The sequence below is a fragment of the Diospyros lotus genome, chromosome 6 (assembly GCF_014633365.1).
Source record: "Diospyros lotus cultivar Yz01 chromosome 6, ASM1463336v1, whole genome shotgun sequence".
Lineage (NCBI taxonomy): Eukaryota > Viridiplantae > Streptophyta > Magnoliopsida > Ericales > Ebenaceae > Diospyros > Diospyros lotus.
Window position 1 is genome coordinate 25,511,566 of NC_068343.1, and position 23,106 is coordinate 25,534,671.

Sequence of the window (23,106 nt, forward strand, 5' to 3'; positions counted from 1 at the left end):
TGTTGCACTAACATGCAACCCGCTCATTTGAGCTATCACAAGCTCTCACTGCACCCAACAATTTATTCTCATTTGACTCTTTTCCCGAGTCCTATCATAGACAACTATTTCAGGAAGTCCCTTATTAGAACCCCTGACAATAGTTTGCCAACTTCAAAAACTTTCAATCATTTCATAGACAAGTAGGGATCCTATCACAAAGCTCCGGTCCATTGGAACTTGGATCCTAGTCAAACCATAACATTCACGGTGGTACCTAAACTTTGACATCTGACCATCACCTTGGCAGTACACTAAGCAACTTAGATCCTGAGTCCCTGACCCATACCGAGAGTCATATTACTTGCCGCCCCGGTACGTTAATCATAAGCTCATTACTAGCCTTCATACCTTGGTCCCTGGGTTCAGATCCGCTGTTACAAGCCACACACCCATCGTGTTATCGTCATTTTAGAGCCTCCTTGTCCCGTCTCCGAGAGTTGTAATTGACCCGACTCCCGTCACTTCTGATACTTTCATCAATACTAGTCTAAATCTCCAAATCTCATGGATCCTCTATCCTTTTCGGAGTTACATTCACTTAGATTTCCAACCTTTCCTCGAACCGTCCTCTATTAAAAACATTTGGCTCATCCCTCGAAATCTATTAGGACATCTTACTTTTCGAAACTTTCGAATCCTCATGGTGCTTATGACAATCAACTTTGATTTCACGATCACCAACATAGAGCCTCATGCTCTCATCCTCATGCTCTCATCATTTCTTTCACGGTCTGCTTACTACCTAGCAAGCCAATCCTGCTCACAACATCAATCGTGATGTTCCTTAACATTATCCTCAATGTTCCTCATGCATCTCCCTATCCGAGGAGTACACCAATATACTATCAATAGGCACAATTACCAACACGACTTCAATGTAGATGGTAAATTGGTCAAGTCATCAAATCACGACTCCATTGTCATTTTTTGGAATGCCTCAATCCCATATTTTAACCTCAATCGCACATCAATCATAAAAAATATCCCAACCTCTTACAGTTGTTCAATAACTCATCAAATTTGAGGTAAAAGATATCGATTCTTAATTATCACCTCTTTCAAAGCTTAATAATTTACATCCTCAATTAAGCCGCACATGGCTAATCATTCTATAACCTCAAGCTATCATTGGAAATCATCATTTAGAAATAATCTCGATAAATCTTCCAAGAATATATCCTACTATTTTCCAATTGTTCTTACGGCTTTTCACTAACCGCAAGTGCCTATCTCGCATCTCGACAGCTCCTTATTTCCATAACTTGCTGACATCACTTAGCGATACATCTCTCAATTTGCCCAGCAAGGCTACTTAGACAAACCGTCTAGCCATACGAGAGTTCCATTCTCCAAAAATCGAAAATCTCGGATCCTCAATTAATTTGGGTCTGCAGCCTTCTCCTACTACGACCCATCATCTTGTCACATCTGCCATTACTTGATTTTCTCAATCATGTCAAAGATTCGCACAATCTTCAAGACATCAGTCCATAGCTATGCTACCAGCTAGAGCAAATAGGTACTTACGTCACCTACGATACTCCAATCCTCGCTGGATTTCTTCCTTTGAAAACTCTAAAGTTCCATCACGAATCCCTAGATCCTTAATCAATTCTTTCAAGAAATTCCTCAAGAATCTCAAACCGATTTTCCTTAAGATCCCAAATCATATCACAATATCCGGTTCCAATCATCTTCAAAAAACTCGATTTCCTTTGCCACTATGGATTTCTATCCACCATTCATCATAGTGCTTTTAAGCTCTCCTCGTCGGGTCTGACTACCGACAACTTTACCCGATTCTGCAGGTCTATTTGGCATACTAAACCGTAGTCAAAACCTCTATTGACTAGGTCTCCTTATCATTCCTTTACGATCGATACGACCCATCAACCAACTCTTTCCTTTTCAGTACCCGAACTTTACTTTGAGTTAAGACTACCATTTCAGAACTCATCGGTCAAGCCTTTGGACCAGTCATGCTCCACTACCTGAAATCTCATATCGAGAATCCACTGACTCTCACATTTCGTTCTTCAGATCCAGTTGACTATCGGCACCCAACCATTAAATTAGTTCTTTCTAAGTACTACTCTTTCCGTCAGCCGGCACACAACTCTCATCATCACCCCCATCATATGGTAGGTTTACTCCTACATCATATGTCGACCCTCACACGGGTACGTCCCGGGTGAAAACTACATGGTCTCATTGTAGTCCTCTAAGAACTATCATTCATGTCGCTGCCATGAGTCTAACTCCTTCTATAATAACATTCTTTCTAGGCCTTCATCATGGCCTAGTGATTCCATCACCTCATAGGTAGCGCCTACACAGCTCACGAGCATGCATCTTTTCTTTCCATTTCATACGTCAGGTAGCTTTCCCTTTGAGCCACCCAACATTTCCATCTCATGATTCCATTGCCATACTAGACACTGAGGTATTCTATTCCTCGAGTCTTGCACCATTCGTCGTGTCACCTATTCCCAAAATGACTATAAACCCCAATGCAATCCTTAAATAGGACACACAATCTATATTCAATCCATCTCATTTCGGTTCATGAGGCTTCCAGCCTCTATCAATCACAGCTAGTGGCACATCTCGCATCTTAGACCATTGGAATTTAGACCTCCCCACAAGGTACAGACCCTACTAGTTGCCCCAAATCTTCAGCATCTGATCGTCTCCTTAGCAGTTCACTAAGCAAATTAGACCCTGGGTCCCAGACCCCCGTCCCATCGAAGGGCGTGCCACTATGTTGGGGCCCATTGTATACATACATATTCCCTTTCCTTATAAATTTCTCATACATTAAATGCCGTATGTCAAAGGGAAACCCCCCAGCAAATCATTAACAATGCGAAAACAATAATCGAAACCTGATATGGTACATAATCAACTCACTATATTTAAATCAATATAAAAATTCGTACCATATATTACCATCATATCCTCAAATACATAAATACATTAGGACACGTTTCTCGAGATAACATCTAAACACCCTAGGTGCAAATCATATGAAACCTCGAATACATAGCCATTACTTTTCTCATCTGAAACATATATGGATAGATAAATTTTTGGAACCATCTGTTGAATCCATCGGCCACGCCATCACGTGCCGTCATATCTCAACCTGCTTCTTGCTTAAATTGCAAGTCTCAACTAGAACGTTGAATGTTCCAGGGGCATAACCCATTAGAAGATGAAACTTCAAGTGAGGGTCCAAAAACATATATATGAATGCATGATGCAATAACATGAATAACATTTGCCCTTAGTGTAACTTCCCTGGCCTGCAAGCCTGGCTAGGAATTCAAGGCAAATCTCGAACCTCAATAGGATAAGCCTAACGTTATTCCCTCAACGTTCTTGGGGAATTACGGCTACACTCTAGGGGTGACATCCTATTCTCATGCACAAATATTAATATGACAATAATATCGTATCATGCAAATATCACGACTTTCAATGCAATATGACAAAATGAGCATTGCATTCATAAATAGCATGCATTTAAACAATCATATAATAAATATAAGTTCTTGTGAAAAAATCACTCACCAAATCATACTTAGGATAGGAAAACTCACATTTTGAGATAAACTTGCATTTTCTCGAAAAGCGTGAATTGCCTCAATATGCATGCCCCGCCTCGATTCTCGTGCCAACTTTCAAAAGTTGCACCCATCACATCATCTCGATTTCCTCAAACATGAAAATGATATTTTATTACTAAATATCTCAATATTCCATTTATTTTCTTTTTTCCTTCATTTTTCCTTTTAAAAAAATTCCAATAAATACCTCGGGACCATTTCCTCAAATCTATCTTCACAACAATTCATTATATGCTATGAAATTCAAAGGAAAAATACTGAACTTACCCGAATATTGCGTTTTCACGTAAAACAAGGATGTTTGATGCTAAAATCGAGATCTCGAGAACTCCAAATCCAAATCTTTTTTTACAGGACCTAGATCTCGATTTTAGAGGAATTTAGAATTTTTTTTCATAATTTTTGGAGCCCGGACGTGGCCTCACGCGCCCCCACTCGCGAGGCCTAGCTGGGGTGTGCAGTGCACGCGCCGGTCATCTTCTTCCTCCAATTCCACCGCAGCAGCGCCATGCTCTAGTTTAATTGCGAGTTCTCCTTCTTCTGACCTCCGATTAACCTCCCGTTTGAACCTACGGTTTCCCCTTTTCATCCTTTACAAGATGATACCAAAAAATCCCACAAACCAAGCCATTTTCAGACTGCTCAAGCTCATTTTCTGGCTAATCTCGTTTTTCCAACGAGGCTTTGGATCTCCATCATCTCTCAACCAAAATGGTTCAAACTTACTAGAAATGATCTACATCTCATGGGCTTCAAAAGACCCTTATTTTGGACATCCAATTCGTTCATTAACATGGCCGATTTGAAGCTCCAAAAACCCTAACTTTCGGCTACTTATGAACGCCTATTTATAGGCATTTTCGAGCTACCAAAAGCCTTTGGCCGAGCAACACATTGCCTTAAGAGCTTCACCCACCCCTGGATCGACCTTAAATGAGCCTTGACTGACCAAAAAAACAAGTTGCAGGGGCATCATTGCGCAACTAGCAAGCTGGTCGATTTTTCTTCGAAATCCGACCGTTATGATGACTGTTTTCGACTAACCTCTTTACAAAAGTTGGTCTCTCAACCAAGCCTTGTACAACCCCATGGTTGGATTGGTTGAAATCAACGACCAGAGACCTGATGGTCGAATCCTATTGGCCAAACTTTGAAAAATTACAGTTTGGCCCCTTAACTTTTGGGTTATCTCATTTTGGTCCATTTTACTTAACCCCTGAACTTTTCATAATTTCATTTAAGACCCTCAAGTCTTAAAACATCATTTTGACCCCTGAAGATGTTGGAACGGGTAGGTGCTATGGCACACACCAAGAGTGGGGGTGAATTGGTTATTTTAAAAACTTAATTGATAGAACTTGAAAAACTTTTTGATAGAGATTGAGGTTTTAGAGTTTTAAAGCGTAAAGCATAAAAATGACAAATGAATAAAGATAATTATATTAACCAAGTGAGGAATAATGAAATGCTTGGAAAGATAAATATATCAAAGAACACAAGCACAAGAAAACACAAGGATTTATAGTGGTTCGGCTTAACCCAAGCCTAATCCACTACCTTAGCTTCTCATTAAGGATTTTTCAAACCATCCACTAAAACCCTCTACTTAAATCAAGTAGGTCCTCTAGTCCGTGACTAGGAAAAACTTACAAACCTCCCAATATAATGGGCCCTTTAGCTTACTCTAGGACAATTACAGTAATCATGAAAATGAGAGTCTAAGAGTACAAACTCTTAGTTACAAGCTCTCTCCAACTGATAAATTTAGGCTTACAATGAATGTAACAGTGTATACAAAGCCTCAGAAATGTAAATATAGTGAGATAAGATATTGATCGCTCGATGTAAAAATGAAAGCTTGGTGGTTGAAGATATTAAATGTTTTCCAACAACCTTCAATCGATTCTCCCAACCCATATTTATAGTTGATGGTAGATAGATCCAAAAATCCGACCGTTGTGGTGGTTGGGTAAGCATTAAATGTGCCAAAAACTAGCTGTTATAAGTTTCTGCAAAAGATATAGTCGACGGAAGAAAATGCATAGTTGACTATTTTTACAAGTAAAACAAAACATAGTCGACAAACAAGAAAGTATAGTCGACTATCTTCTAACACAAATTTTCCATAGTCGACAGACATAAACATAGTCGACAGATGCAAAAATATGAAGAGGATTTTGAATTTTATGAACAAAAATAGTCGACAGATGAAAATCCATAGTCGACTATCCTTACCTGATAGTCGACAGATGCAAAAACATAGTCGACAGATGCAAAAATATGAAGAGGATTTTGAATTTTATGAACAAAAATAGTCGACAGATGAAAATCCATAGTCGACTATCCTTACCTGATAGTCGACAGATGCAAAAATAGTCGACAGAAGCCTTAAATAGTCGATAGATCAAATCAGTATAGTCGACTATTCTTATGCATAGTTGAATATCCTTAACAGCATAGTCGACTATTTTCAGACATAGTCAACAGAATGAACCACATAGTCGACTATCCATTTTGAAAAAATAAAAACTTAACAAATTCTCATTTCGATTCTTTTGAAAGCAAGTTGAGATTATCAAATATATATTTTGAAACAAATCACACTCAACCATACTCAATATTTCTTCTATAGGTTTTCATACCTTCTTTTAAAACTCATATATTAAAAATTCATTTTCTCATTCACAAAATCCATATAGTAGAGATTGATTTTCATATAATCATTATGAAAACCACTATTTTATTATCTAAGTGTAAAATATCAATCTCCCCCTTTTTGATGATGACAAAACAAGTATGAAAATCAATGAATTCATCATTTTATCTCCCCCTTTTTGTCAAAATCAAAAAGATTAACTACGCCCCCTTTTTGGAATACACTGAGAGCATAAAAAAGAGACACCCCCTTAAACCAAATCTTTTCAATAGAACTGAATTAGAGATAAACATAACCAAGTAAAGATAGTTTTAAGAACTAGAGATAGCTCCCCCTTAAGATGACATTATTAATAAAAGAAAATTTGAGCACATGCCATATACATAAACCTTTCTCATGAGATGCCAAAACAAATTTCATACATATTGCATACTCATGATCACATTAGAGCCGATCTATATCTTTCCATATAATCACTCACATTTAAACAGTCAAAGCGCAAGATCAATTGCATAGCCATACATCATATTATAGGCATATACATCAAATGATCAATATAGGAGTAAAAAAAAATCATTTCAAGCAAATAGAAAGACTCTCTTTGAAAAAGACTCCCCCTTAAACTTATACGGGAGGTTTTAAGATATAGAGACATTTTTCATATAAAAATGGAATAGCAATTTGTCTCAATTCAAATGATTTTTGCAAGAGTAAAATATGACAATGATCATAAATTTGAGGAATGAACCACATGCACTCATATATATATATATATATATATGTTCAAAGAATAAGTGGTCATCCAAAAACATAGATCTAAACAAGTTATGGCGGATTTAATGCAAGACATATTAAGGATAGGCTTTAAGAACATATATTTGTCTTTTGATAATCTTAGCCATACTTGTAATTACATAGGATCATTACATATAGATAACTTCAAGAAGCAAGATGATCTTTTAGCAAATAAAGCTTGATTTCATACTCAAGTAATCATTTGTCACATAAAGATAATCAAGCTATTTCATATAAGAAAAATAGCATTATAAATTATTCAAGACATGAATACTATATGCCATCAAAAATATATCATTTATCAATTTTTTGAGATCTAAGAGATTGATGGCGAAGCCCTTTGATTTAACCAATGATAGATTTGAGAGACATGAAAGATCGAAACTTCTTCAGATAAAATCACTTGAACTTAAGGATTGATAGGGATTTATCTAGAGTTTGATTTCCAATAGATTTGGACATGATACCATTTGATATTTTCTTTTTGAGCAAGATTCCTTGAATTTTTGCTAGGGCTATAGCATTTGTATTGGCACATTTGATTTGGAATATTGTGGGGATTTATGCCATAGTCTTTTTGTTCCATTCATAGGATTCGAGCAACTATATAATCACTTTAAGTGAATGAGAATGGAATGGAAATTCACTTCCTTCTAAACAAAGACACTGGGAATTTTCTTATAACTTGTCTTGGATCACTTGTGATTCAAGGCATAATCATTAAAGTACCCAAAAACATGACATTCAATCATATATTTAATGCCTTTATAAGAGATGAAGCCATAGGTACCATATCCCACTACAAGAAAAATCAGTTTTAGTGACGGAAAAATTCGTCACTAAAAACATAAAATCCGTCACTAAATTTTTCTGTGACGGGGTAAAATCCGTCACTAAAGGGGGCGTGACAGAATTTTAGTGACGGGGTGAGTGCTACCCGTCGCAGATCTGTGACGGGATAGCAATTCCGTCACAGACCTGTGACGGGGCAGTTCTACCCGTCACAAATCTGTGACGGGGGAAGTGCTGCCCGTCACAGATCTGTGACGGGGAAGTACTGCCCGTCACAGATTTGTGACGGGGATTCCCGTCACAAATCTGTGACGGGGAACTGTCCATCACAAATCTGTGACGGATATGACAAGCCGTCACAGATTTGTGACGGGAAGTACTGCCCCGTCACAGATCTATGACGGGCGCTACCCGTCACAAACATTCTTAAAATAAAAAAATAATTAAAACGAACAATTTGTGACGGGTAGTACCCCCATCACAGATCTGCGACGGGAGTACCCGTCACAAATATTCTTAAATATAAAAAAAATAATATTGAATAAATAATATTATTTAAAAATAATAAAATTAATATGATCAATCTGCGACGGGACAACCGTCGCAGATATTTTTTAAATAAAAAAATAATTTTGAAAAAAAATATTAAATTAATATTAATATTTTAAATCAATAATATATTTTTATGAAATTAATATATTTTTAATTTCAAAAAATATATTTTTAATTTTTAAATTTATAAAATTAAAATTTATATTTATTAAAATTAAAATTAAAATTAAAATTTTCTTTTATAAGAATAAAAAAATTTAAAATAACAAGAATTTTTTTAAAAATTTAAATAAAATATTAAAAATAACATTAAATAAAATTAATATTACCCACATTCATATTAAAAATAAAACAAATTTAACATTAATTTTTTAAATAGAATTATCTAATTTATTTCATATGTTAGTTTTAAAATTTTTAATTAAAATTTTATTTATTATTTATTATTTATTATTTTTTATATTTTAAATAGAATTCTTTTATATTTTTAATAGAATTTTTTTAATTTTTTAATGTATACACATAAATATTTTCTTATGACAATAAGAAAATATTAAGTTTATTTTTAGTATATAAACTTAAAATATTTTATTAAGTTTATTTTTAGTATATAAACTTAAAATATTTTATTAAGTTTATTTTTAGTATATAAACTTAAAATATTAAGAAAATATTTTTAGTATATAAACTTAATATTTTTAGAAAATATTAAGTTTCTTAAAATATATGCTTTCTTAAATAGTAAGTTTATTTTTAGTATATAATTTTTTACGTATTTTATTTAAAATTACAATATTTTTCATTAAAAATATATCTAAACTTAAAAATAAAAAAATAAACATTATTTACACATGCACGAGTTTTCTAGTCCAATTATTACATATCAAAATAACTAAATAATTAATTAGTTGTAGTTTAATTATTTAATTAAGCATTACAAATAATATAAACAATTAAACTAAAACTAAACTAATTAATATAAAATTAAACTGCTAAACTAACACAAAAATAATAACTACAAATAAACTAACACAAAAATAAAATAACTACAACTAAACTAACACAAATAAATTATAATTAAACTAACATAATATAATTAAAACTAAAACAAAATAAAAAACATAAAATACTTAGCTTGAGAGCACCGAAGATAACTGAAGAAGAAGAAGAACCAAGAAGATTGTGAAGAACCAAGGAGACAAAGAGACTGTGAAGAAGAAGAAGAACCAAGGAAACTGTGAAGAAGAAGAAAAATCGAGACAGTGAGAGAAAGGGAGGGGGGCCGTTCAAAGGTGTGGAGGAAGAGTGGGAGGGAAAGGGGGGCGGGGGTTATTTTAAAGGAACGACTGCGACGGGGAGTCAGTCCCCGTCACAGAACTGTGACGGGGCGTCAGTCCCGTCGCAAAACTGTGACGGGACTGACAAGTCCTGTCGCAGTTCTGCGACGGGGCGTCAGTCCCCGTCACAAAACTGTGACGGGGCATCAGTCCCGTCGCAATTCTGTGATGGGGCGTCAGTCCCCGTCGCAGAACTACGACGGGACTGACATGTCCCGTCGCAGAACTGTGACGGAACATCAGTCCCTATTTTTGAGATTATTTTTCGTCATTATTTTGTGACGGGATACACTATCCTGTCACTGATTTGAGACGGAAATAGATATCCCGTCCCAATTTTGTGACGGTAATTTCAGACCGTTACTAAACCACTTTAGTGACGTCTTTCCATCACTAAACCCATCACAAATTAGTGACGGGAGCATCCTCGTCACAAAACTCGTCACTAAAACTAATTTTTCTTGTAGTGTCCTAAACTTAGGATTATAACTTAGGATTATTTTATAGAGAGATCTACAATAAGCAAGATGATCCTTTAATTTTTAAAAACAAAGTATGTATTAGAATAATTTCTTACTCAAGCAATACATGAGAGTAAATACTAATTAGCCCAATAAGCATACATGCATGTCATATTATAGCCAAAATGCAAAAACAAGCTTGGCTTTTGACAATTTAGATCACAAGATTTTTGTATATTTTCAAGGGATATAAGATTTTGCATATCACACACAATTTAAAGATGAATCATTAAGAAATTTGGAAGGATGGATTGAAACTCTACAAACATTTCCCAGTTAATCTACTTTGGAACCAATGATTGAGATAAGAAGCATGCCATATGGAAGACATCTTTTGTTTGAAGTGAATGCTCTAATCATTTAAAAAAAAAATGGAATTGTAAACAATATCTCCTTTTATAGATAGAAAACAATTAAAGGTGTTAGGGGTATTTCAATATAAAGATCTAATGGCATCTTCATAAATGATTCTATGGAGTGTAAGAAAGTATTTCCAAACAATTTTTTCTAGATTAATTGTATATGAAAAATCTAGAGAGTCTAAGAAAATCATATGTAAGAACTCTTCCTAGTAAATGTTTTAATCACACAATATATCAAGATGCAATCATCCCTAGTTCACTTATCTTAGGATTGGATTGTAATCTGGCATATAAGTATACACTAAACATGATATTCATCCTACTAGCTATCAAATATAGCAATGGTCCAATCATATTTCTATATAGCTTATTTTCCACCATTTGGCATATCCCATATTTGTTTAGGCTTGATGTACTATTCTTTTGAGATGCAACTTTTCAAAAATATTAAATTTCTTAAGAATATGTAATTTTTTGCTTAGACATAAGGATCCGTTCATCTTCTTTATACTATACTTATCTCAAGTTCCCTTTGCATTAGATTGGCAACTTTGATTCCATAGGGATTTATTTGAGGATTTAAAAAAAAAAATGTTATCTACATAGATTATTTGTAGATTCATAAAATGTCCTTACTATGAGGCTTAGAGTAATGTTATATCTATTTGACCTCTTTTAGATTTTTCCTCCAGAATAAACTTGTTAGGACTTTCATGTCATGACTTAGGGGCTTGTTTTCAACAATATAGTGCCTTGGAGAGTTTGAGCACATAATTCTCATATTGAGGATTCTTAAGATTGGGAGTTTGTTCCACATACACTTCCTTATTTATAACCACTTAAAGACACTCTTGACATTCTCTTGATGAACTCAAAGGATTTGTGGCATGCTAATGCCAACAACATTCTTATGGATTCTAAACTTGCTACGGGAGCCTAGGTTTCATCATGATCTTTTCCTTTTTCTTGACTATACCCTTAAGCTACTAATCTAGCTCTATTATAATTTTGTTTATAAGCACCCTTTTGGTTACTATGATTGGGTGATCCTTAGGTCTTGGAACCAATTGCATACGCCACTTCTTTCAAATTTATTTAACCCTTCTTGCATAGTCATAAACCAATTTTCATCAATTAGAGCTTCCTTAATGTTTTTGGGTTCTATTTGAGAAATGACAAGCTACATATTTTCTCTCTTGAAAATGATGATTTTCTCTTTTCATGAGCTACATTTTCTTCATTAAGCATTTAAACATAATATCATTTGATAGATTTGATTCCTTTGATCTAATGAGAAATTTTCAAATCTTTGTCCTAATTCTTTATCACCACCTTCCTTGGGTTTTGGAACTTCAACCCTTACATAATTAACTATAACTAGAATAAATTCTTCTACTGTTAGAGTTCTTTTGATATATACCCTATATGCTTTACTTTGAGTAGAATATTCTAAGAAAATTCTTTCCTAACTCTTAGCATCAAATTTTTTTTTTTTTAAAGAGTTTTTACCACTGTTAAGAATAAAGCATGTACTACCAAAAAACATGAAAATATGGAATATTTGGTTTATAACTCACAGGGGTTTTCTTTAAGATAGGCTTTATAGAAATCCTATTCAACATATAGCATGAGGTGTTAATGGCTTAGACTAAAAAGGAATTTTATCACATAGCACAATTCTTAGCCATTTATTGTAAATATCTATTTTTCTTTTCAACTACCTCATTTTGTTCTAACACTAGAAAATTCTGACCAATATCATTTTTCTTCACAATAGTGCTTGAATTGTTCATTTCAAAATATCCCCATATTCACTTTCTAATTTTTGAAATACACATACTTTTATCTTTTGAAAATATTTCAAATGGGCTAAATGTTTCACTCTTAGATATAAGAAATATTATCAGGTGAACCTAGAGTAATCATTCATAATAACTAGCATATATTATTTTTCACCTAAGTTTAGAGTTCTCATAGGACCACAAATATCTAAATAAAGTGAAGTTAGAGACCTAGAGATTGTGACTCTGTTGTTAGGCTTAAATAACATATTTATTTGTTAGCCTTTCATGCATGCCTCACAAATATTTTTCATATTTAAGCTTTAGGAAATTTCTCAACAAGCTCATGTTTGGATAGATTATAGAAGCATAATCATATTTGCATGACTTAGTTCATTATGCCATAGATAAATAGATGGGAGATGAAAGATACTAGGCATTTCTCTTATACTGGATGAGAATAAGTCTATGTACAATTTCTATCATGTTTTCTATGATCTTCATTTCATTTGCTTTGAGACAAGATATTGCACATGAATTAGCATTAAAGCCTACTTATGCTAATTAGGAACATCTATCAAGGAAGCATTTTCTAGCATATATCAATAAACTTCATTTTGCCTTTACTCATAAGCATATATCACAACACTATAATTCTCCTTTATTAATTAAGATCTTTAACAAGATCATAGAAGCAAACTTATAACTCAAGATCATCAAAACTTATAAACACAAAGAGTTTAGGGAAAGAAAGATACCACCAAGATTTTAATTAATAAAATCTTTCTTACACTTGGTTGGAAAAATAAGGAGTGATCTTCTTGTTCACTTCCTCTTTCCTTCATGCTTGATTCATCCATAAAGATTTTTCTTTGAGATATATTTAGATGACAAGCAACCTGCAGAAGTAATTATCCACAAGCCTTTGGTGCCCAAACCACCTTGGGATCACCATTATTAGCATAAAGCTCCTCCTTAGGAACCCAAATTTGTTTCAACCTATGTGGATTCTTTCTTTCAAAGCCTTTGTTTCTGAAATGATACCAATAACTAGGATGTGAAGCAAAGGACTTTTGTTTCCTCTTTATGAAAATAGTTTTCTTTTTATCCTTATCCACATTCCAATTAACATGAGAGTTTTTTGGTATCAAAACTTGCTTAGATTCTCGAGGATTAGAACGAGAAATACTAGAATGCATAGTTTCCTTAGGAATCCATTTCATTTTAGGTCCATAATATGATTTCCTTTTTAAAGGGCAATTATATGCAATATAACCTAATTTACAACAGTAAAAACATTTAATTTCATGATAGGTGTGTAAATGTGAGCTTTTGACTTTTGCTCTTGGACTATGAAAAATTTCAACACCTAGTTCATGATCACATGAATTTGAAATCTCTTCTTTTAAAATGGATTTCTCATTTGATGCACTATTCGAGGATTTCAATTCAAACTCTTCCAAAACTTTTTCCTTTAAAAATTCTTTATTGGAAGTAATCAAATATTCATTCTTAGATTTTAAAATTTCCAATTCTTTTGACAATAAATCTAATTTCTTTTGAACAGTCTTATTTTTCAAACATAGCTTTTCAAAATTTTCATATAAATCATTTAAAGCATTCAATAACTCTTCATTTGAAAAATCATTCTCATTGTTATCATTATAAGCATACGAAGAACTAGACTCATGATCAATATCAATAACAAGAGTAGAAATAGAGGTTACCTCATCTTCTTCATTTACTATGAAACACATGTTTGAGCTTTCTTCATTAGGGGCACGGGAACTTCCTTTTTCCTCTATTTGTTGATGATTCAATAAATTTTCAACCTGTGAATTTTCATTAACTTGCTCACAACATTTGTTAGAAAGATATAATGAATCAAGAGTGTTTAGAATATCTTTAGCATTGGAGTATTTAGAAACTTTAACATAAATATCATCATTTAGGGCATGTTGTAAAATATGCATAGCTCTAATATCTAAAGAAAAATTCATTTTATCACGATCATCCCATTCCATCTTTGGTTTTAAAACAAAACCCTTTTCCACAATATACCACAGATAACAATCAATGGATGTCATGAACACACAAATTCTTTTTCTTCAAAAATCATAATAAGAGCCATCAAAATACGGTGCCACATTTATAGGATAACCTTCCTTTAGAGCCATGGATCCCTCATCAGGTTGTTAGACCTTGAAATAAGGAGTTAGGCTTTGATACCAATTGTTGGAATGGGTAGGTGCTATGGCACACACCAAGAGTGGGGGTGAATTGGTTATTTTAAAAACTTATTTGATAGAACTTGAAAAACTTTTTAATAGAGATTGACATTTTAGAGTTTTAAAGCGTAAAGCATAAAAATGACAAATGAACAAAGATAAATATGTTAACCAAGTGAGGAATAATGAAATGTTTGGAAAGATAAATATATCAAAGAACACAAGCACAAGAAAACATAAGGATTTATAGTGGTTTGGCTTAACCCAAGCCTAATCCACTACCTTAGCTCCTCACTAAGGATTTTTCAAACCATCCACTAAAACCCCCTACTTAAACCAAGTAGGTCCTCTAGTCCGTGACTAGGAAAAACTTATAAACCTCCTAATATAATGGGCTATCTAGCTTACGTTAGGACAATTACAGTAATCGTGAAAATAAGAGTCTAAGAGTACAAACTCTTAGTTACAAGCTCTCTCCAACTGATAAATTTAGGCTTACAATGAATGTAACAGTGTATACAAAGCCTCAGAAATGTAAATACAGTGAGAGAAGATATTGATCGCTCGATTTAAAAATGAAAGCTTAGTGGTTGAAGATATTAAATGTTTTCCAACAACCTTCAATCGATTCTCCCATATTTATAGTTGATGGTAGATAGATCCAAAAATTCGACCGTTGTGGTGGTTGGGCAAGCATTAAATGCGCAAAAAACTAGCTGTTATAAGTTTCTGCAAAAGATATAGTCAATAGAAGAAAATGCATAGTTGACTATTTTTACAAGTAAAATAAAACATAGTCGACAGACAAGAAAGCATAGTCGACTATCTTCTAACACAAATTTTCCATAGTCGACAGACACATAAACATAGTCGACAGATGCAAAAATATGAAGAGGATTTTGAATTTTATGAACTAAAATAGTCGACAGATGAAAAATCATAGTCGACTATCCTTACCTGATAGTCGACAGATGCAAAAATAGTTGACAGAAGCCTTAAATAGTCGACAGATCAAATCAGCATAGTCGACTATTTTCAGGCATAGTCAACAGAATGAACCACATAGTTGACTATCCATTTTGAAAAAATGAAAACTTAACAAATCCTCATTTCGATTCTTTTGAAAGCAAGTTGAGATTATCAAATATATATTTTGAAACAAATCACACTCAACCATACTCAATATTTCTTCTATAGGTTTTCATACCTTCTTTCAAAACTCATATATTAAAAATTCATTTTCTCATTCACAAAATCCATATAGTAGAGATTGATTTTGATATAGTCATTATGAAAACCACTATTTTATTATCCAAGAGTAAAATACCAGAAGATTTCAAAAAATCATCGTTTCGGCCTCCCTCTAGTAATTTTCAAAAACTGTACTTAGACCCGAATCTTCGTTTTGGCCCTAAACCCATTCGTTTCTTCCTAAAACCTCTGAAGGGTTATTCCTTACAAAAAACCTAAGCCCCTTCAAGCTTCCATTGACTTCCGATAAGTCTCCTATAAAGATTCGATTTTGCAGCCTAATTGGCAGCTGCCTTTTTGCTATACTAAAAATTGTTCCTGATTCGATTTTTTTCGGTATCATAAATCCTATCTTGGGATACTCATTAATGCCATATAATTTTCCTTTGGAATCTCGGCTCCAGGGTACTCCCGACAGTCGATTCGATCATTCATATGGTAATAAATTACCCTTATACTCTCAATTTATCCTTAAATTCCATTTTTACCCCAAGATAAATTACTCTTGAGTCCTTTAGAATTTCTCGCGTATTACACCTTTAGATTGATATGTGGTCGAGATAGTACCAAATGGAAGTGCGATGAGAACGCGAGATAGCTTTGGGGAATGGTTGGATTATGATATTGTAATAGGAGAACCTTGCTATTGTATGTAATATGATGATGATGTTCCTTAAGCTGGTTAAGGTATTAGTGGTCATAACATGGTCCAATTAAGGTCATGGATTGGGGAGATATGCTAGTGTGTTAAGTAAAGTAGGATATGTAGTAGACTCGGACTTGTGGGAATACTAGAAAATGATGATATAGAATGTCTCAGGGAGAATGTCAGATGTTGTCAATGGAGTTGCGAATGTATCTCGAGATGATGGATTGAGCGAGAATTTCGAGGATGAAACTCTATTAAGGGGGGGGAGAATTGTAACATCCCAAAATTTGGAAAATAAATAATGATTATTAATTTTGGTGTTTCAAGTCATTATGGAGTATTTGAGGAATTAAGAGAAAATGTTTATTTATGTTATTTTGAAAAAATAGGTAAATAAGGTAATTAATAATTCTTGTATTTATGGAGACTATCGGTTAATTGTGAGTTTAAAGAAAATATTAAGTTATTTGGAGATTTAAGGAAAAATAAAAATTTTATGTTTTTTTTGTGGAAATAGGAAATTAAGGGTAATTAATTAAATTATTTGAGAATATTTATGGAAATAAGAAAGGATTAAAATAAAATGATTTGGGTAAATTTTTGAAAATCCGGAGTGTTAGTGTAATAGAGGGAAATGAGAGTTGGGGTGTAGATGAGATTTCTGGAAGTGTTGGGGCGCTTATGTAAAAATTCAAAAGTGGCTGAGAGTCACTATAAAGTTAAATGGGTGCATATATATGTTGAAAGCTTGTGTGGCACGGGCGGTCGTGTGTGAGGGATGCTAGGCGAGGGACGTGGGATCGATTCCGCAAGCGTGCGGGCGAGGCTGGGCATTTTGCTAATTTTAATTTGGCCAGGGGAGGGCTAAAATAACGTCGTTTCAACCTTAAGGCGATGTTGGCGTTCGCGGCTGCTGGTTACTCCATGTGGCGGGACCTTATCCATTTATTTTGGCCAATTCGGGCTGATTTCAAGCAACGTAATCAGTAAGAAAATTTAGAGAAGAAGAAGCAGCGCCGAGGATGAAAATGGAGGGGAATTTGGGATAAATTGGGGACTAAATCAAGTTTAATTGAAGGTTTAATTAGCTAGGTAAGTAAAGAATTATGTATTAATCATTTTGTATGGTTGAAATTTCATTTTGGGTCTAATTTTATTAATTTTGGGACTTTATGCGAATTTACAGCGTGTATTATTTTGGTGGTGTTCAAGCATAAAAATGCTGTAAATAGCTAAATAGAGGCAAGCTCCCTCTACCCTTGCGATCTCTTTTCATTTTGTGAACCCCTCGTCTTCCCTCAATCGTTTCGGTTTCTCGTATTAATTATACGAAATGAGAATTTTATTAGTGTGATTTAATTTAAATTAAATATGAGTCTCGTCGGGATTTTATTTGCTGTGTGTCTATGTGGATAAAAATTATTAGAAGCATTGTATGTTTAAGAATTTTATACGGTCAAATTATTTATATTACACGGTTAGATTTACTTAATGGAAGCTACGAATTTATTTATTACCATGAAAACGTTTTACTTCGCAGTGGGAGTGCAAGAAAGGCAAGGAATGGCTGTGTAAAGGCAAGCTCCTAACCCTTTCCTCATGTTCTTTAATTTCCGTGAGAGACTGTGGTTTCTTGTATTTTATCCCCTCCCTTACGCTAATTTGGCGCTTAGCATTATTTATTGAGAGTATTATTCATTTGGTATAATTTATATTAAATCCGGGACTTCTAGAATTTTATTTGTTGTAAACCTATGGGGGTTTGTACCACCTCCACTCCTTTTGGAATCATGTCGGACCCAGCTTGGGGACTAGGTTCTTAGAGGTACGGGTTTATTTATGGTTCGGCTAGGGCTTTCTAGCAGTGGGGTAGTGGTCGGCTATATGGTGATGTTGGAGTAGACTATCGTACGGCCTTGATGTGAACCGTCGGGCGAACACTCCTAGTCACTGACCGTTGACCGGTGCCGGACACTGCTGATTAATTCTGTCATTATGTGATTCACTGCATGACTCGATATGTTGTATTACTGTTCATGGTTTGATATGCACATAGGTATGGGATGCATGTTGGGGAATTCATTTATTAAGTATGCTTGGTCACGGACATTCTAGTATGGTTAGATTACATCTGGCACGGGCATATACATCACGTGTGGTTTACTATGTGGGCGAAGCATGGCCTGATGCCTGGATGTATAGGCATCAGTGTATCACATTGTTGCGTACTATGCCATTGCATTTTATATGCATTACATGGTTACCGGCAATTCTCTAGTCTCGGATGGGAGGACAATTCCGAGGGAGCCTATGGCTCAGTTATTCTATGGCTTGGGTATCGGGAGGACCGACGCAAGCATTTGGGTGGCGGGAGCACCGACCCGAGACAGCGCCCACAGGTTGTTGGAGATATTTGTTGTCTTTCAGGACAGCGACAAGTTGGTATGGGACTTGGGTGCCGTGTGTCTTATGTGGGCCCCAAGGACTGATATGTGCTTTCATTATGTTATACTATTGTGTTGTAGTGTCTCATGGCTTGTGTGTGTTTGGGGGTTGGTGTTCTGGGGAGAGTTTATTGGATATGCTCAGCCTTCAGCCTTTCTTTCTTTATGCTTGTTGAGTCTATCGACTCACTTTGCTTTCCATCATTCCAGGTAGTGGCAACGTGGGCTATGGGCAAGGGAGTCAGCTTTAGCAGCAGAGTCGGTATGGTGTACAGGTAGTTCCGTCAGTCCCTATCATTGCCCCGTCAGCCCTAGTCAACTCTAATGTTTGTGAGGGATTAACTCTCTATTATTTTTATGTGCCAAGTCATTCCTCGTGTCTCAAGTATGTCAACACAGGAGTCTGTATTTATTTATTTATCATGTGACCGCTGTGCTTGCGGAGTACCCGTAGTGCATGCATGTGTATAGTTTAGTTTCCACTATTTTAATTTTTATGCATGCATGCTAGGGTGGTTTTTGTCTTATGTTTCATTTTTTCCCCTTCCGTAAGCGCTTTCATTCTGGTAGTCCAGATAGTTGGGATATCCATGCGAGAGGGCTTACAATGTGAGTGGAGTGGTGACGAGGGGGATGAATCGGATTGATCAGGATGAGGCGGAAGATGAATCTTCCAGCCTCAACAACAATGAGTCTTTACGCAACCGCGTTCTCCGCCTTCTTCGAGGTTAGGGTTTGCCCTGATCATTCATGAATTCTTTTCTATTGCTTAATTTGTCCCATCATTTAGCTTTTTCTAGGAATTCTGATTGTCGCATTGGACATAAACGCTTATCATCCAGAACTGGAAGGACGAACTGTGTTGTATATTTTTTCTTGCTTGTGTTAGTTTTGTAATTACAATGGACTCAGAATGCATCTATAAGGGTTTTTTTTGCAACGAATTATCTTGATTGGTTGTCAATATACACATTTGGTTGATGAGTAGAAATATACCCACAGTGTGCAACGCTAATATATCTTCATATCGTTCTAGTATATCTTGATTTTTTTTTGTCACAGTAACTGAACTATTACAGAACTGCGGCCTTGAATGTTCCCCAAACAAGCCCATTGTGACTCAAAGATGCTTTTATGTGTCTGTAGGGCCACGTTATGGGCATGTTATGGCTCTTGTAGGGCAAAGGTACCTGATGGCAATTGGTGGAAATGATGGTGAGCCCCTGCATAGATGCTTCCTGTTGTTTTCTTGAGTATCTTTCTCAATTTTGATCCTCAAGCAATAATTTAATGCATGGTTTCAGGCAAGCGACCCTTGGCTGATGTGTGGGTACTTGACACAGCTAAAAACATGCACGAACATGAATTGGACGTGCCATGGATGTGAAGGTCCTTTCACTATAGTTTTTATTACTTTTTTTCCGGTAGGTATTTTTTTTTTTACTTTGTTTTGGGGATACATTACAAATATAACACATTTTGGGTAAGGTATAAAAACACACTGATCCTAGTTTGCCTATAATATAATTGTCCTTTTTATGTTTACAGATTTAGTGCTGCATTTATGTTGGACTAACATTCTTTTTAGCAGTTTGTACATTATCATTATTATATATAAAGTGCCATGTTCATATTAGATTGGTGGGGTTATTTCAATATTTTCATTACTTTTTGGTTATTATATTTATGAACACTATAAATAAAATGAATAGTATTATTTTTTTCATTGTATCCATATCTCTATTTATTGTTACTTTTTTTCAAATAATCAAATTTCATGTTCATTGACGGATTCCTTTATGTACCTCTATCATATTGCTGTTTTGGTACTTTTAATTTTATACAAATGTTGGGTCTTGCCTCCCCTTCTCGAGCAACTATCAAGGTTATTTTATTTTGTCAAAACACCAAATTGGGGAAAATTGATTAAAAAAAAATAGAAAGAAAAAGAAATTTTGCTCTTTGCTCTGCTCTGCTTTCTCTCTCACATGATAAACTCAATTTATGTGTTTATTTATTATAAGATATGGTTTTTATACTATTAACTTTTATTTTTTTGAGGATATTTTAAATCGAATAAGCTTAATTAAGGGAAAAAGTGAGAAATAAGGCTACATCACATATGACATAGGCTAAAAATAGCATAACTAAGGAACTAGAAGGACTATTTTTTAGTAATTTCTACTTATGTATTCTTGTAGTTGAATAGTTTAGCCAAACAGTTGATTAAGAATATGCTGTATTATTTTTTACAAGAACAAATGATGCAGCTAAGGTGAGATAATCCTTCAAATAAAATGACTGACAAAGATATCTTAGAAAAGGTCCATTGGATGACAATCTGTTTGCTTGTTTTGGATCTCAATCTACTCTATATTCAAGGGTTTTTATGTTTTGGTACATTTTAGTGATTGTATGTTATGTAATTTGTGATGAAAACATTTTGGGCTTTGTTAATTCTATTTCTAACATTTTATAAAGAAAACATGAACACTTCTTTGACTCTAATTTTATGTTTTTTTTTTTTTTTGTAGGTCAATGAGACAACAAGACTCTAAAGGAAGCAACTGTTGTCTTGAAGTACACGAACAATTTTATGACTATATATAGTGTTTTGTTGTATATTTTTTAATAGTATATATGATTGTTAAAGTGTTAGTTTTAGTTGAATATCTTTTTTGGTATACATTTTTTAATAGTATATACAATTGTCAAAGTGTTATTTTTAATTAAACATATTTTTTGGTATAATTTGTTGGCAATTAACACTTATATATATACTACTTTTTGTGTGTAAATGTTAATGGATGATGATTACTTTGGTGTTATTTGAATGACATGTTTAATTTTATGAGTTTTATTCCAATTTGATATAGATAATGATATATAGGTTTGATGGTTTATATCAAAGCAGAATGTTTTTATCATTGATGACTAGCAATTGTTTTCATACTATTAAAAAAATATTTTTTTAACGATAAGAATCATACCGTCGCTAATTGTTCACATTATTAACGAGAAGAAATATTGTCGTTATTGGTTTGTGTTTTAATAATTAAAAGTTATTTTTAATAACAGGAATCATATGGTCGCTAATTGTTTAGACTATTAACTACGGGAAATATTGCTATTATTGGGTTATAATTTGGTAGTTAATAATTATTTTTAACGATGAGAATCATACGGTCGCTAATACAATTAATGACGAGTTTATCATTCTCGTCATTAAAGACTTTTATCCTCGAAGGTAATAACGACGACCGATGACAGGAAAATTCCCGTCGTTACAAGTTTTTAACGACCGAAAATCAACTTTCAACGACTAATTTTCCTGTCGTTAAAACTCGTTTTTCTTATAGTGGCTCTCTAAAATTCCAAATAACTATTTTCTAAAAATATTTTTCCAAAACAATTCATAATTTTTTAAGAACTTCAAAAGAAAATTCTAGAATTTATCCCGAAGCTTCATTTGCACGCAAAAAGAGGCTGGTGGTTGTGAAAACTGAGAAATCTGAAAGGCCAAAACCAAAATTTTTTGCACAACCCTCTATATCACAAATTTCTAGGAATTTATCATTTTTTTCATAATTTTCCAAGTCTGAACGCGCCCTCATGCGCCCCAAGAAGAAACTCGTCATGCCCCCACTCGCGGGGGCTGGCTAGCACGTGCATTGCACGCGTCGGTCTTCTTCAACCTCTAGCACGCCGGTGATCACGAGTAGCCCTGGTTTCTCAATGATTTCTCCCCCATCCGAGCTTCGTTTTGCCTCCCATTTGAACTACGCCTTCCTCTCTTCATACTTTACAGGATTATAGCTTCAAATTGGTCGATTGGAACCAATTTTTAACTGCTCAACTCAATTTTTCGGTGAAGCTCATTTTTCCGATGAAGCTTCATATCTCCCTCATTTTTCAACGAAAATTGCTCAAATTTCACAGGAATGATCCTCTAGGCATGTGGAAAAAAACCCCTTATCTGTTTCCCTCAATTTTTGCTCGAACGCTAGAATTTGAGAGTTTAATTTTTCAAAGGCATTCGGCAATCTTTATTTATAGGTAACCCGAGC

The 23,106-nt window shown here is 34.4% G+C and overlaps 1 long non-coding RNA gene across 6 annotated transcripts in view; it reads left to right on the forward strand.

Annotated features, from left to right (window-relative positions):
* The window catches only part of LOC127803083 (uncharacterized), a 32,454-nt gene extending 10,662 nt beyond the window's left edge, over nucleotides 1-21,792 (forward strand). Inside the window, exons 3-6 of one of the 6 annotated variants that reach the window (XR_008023450.1) lie at nucleotides 19,250-19,314; nucleotides 19,615-19,766; nucleotides 20,186-20,254; nucleotides 20,344-20,860. This is a non-coding gene — a long non-coding RNA (uncharacterized LOC127803083). Of the gene's footprint in view, nucleotides 1-19,249; nucleotides 19,315-19,614; nucleotides 19,767-20,101; nucleotides 20,255-20,343; nucleotides 20,861-21,573 lie in introns of those variants that run through there. The other 5 variants (XR_008023449.1, XR_008023452.1, XR_008023451.1 and 2 more) reach the window with 5 other exon arrangements.
* The last annotated feature ends 1,314 nt before the right edge of the window (nucleotides 21,793-23,106 follow it).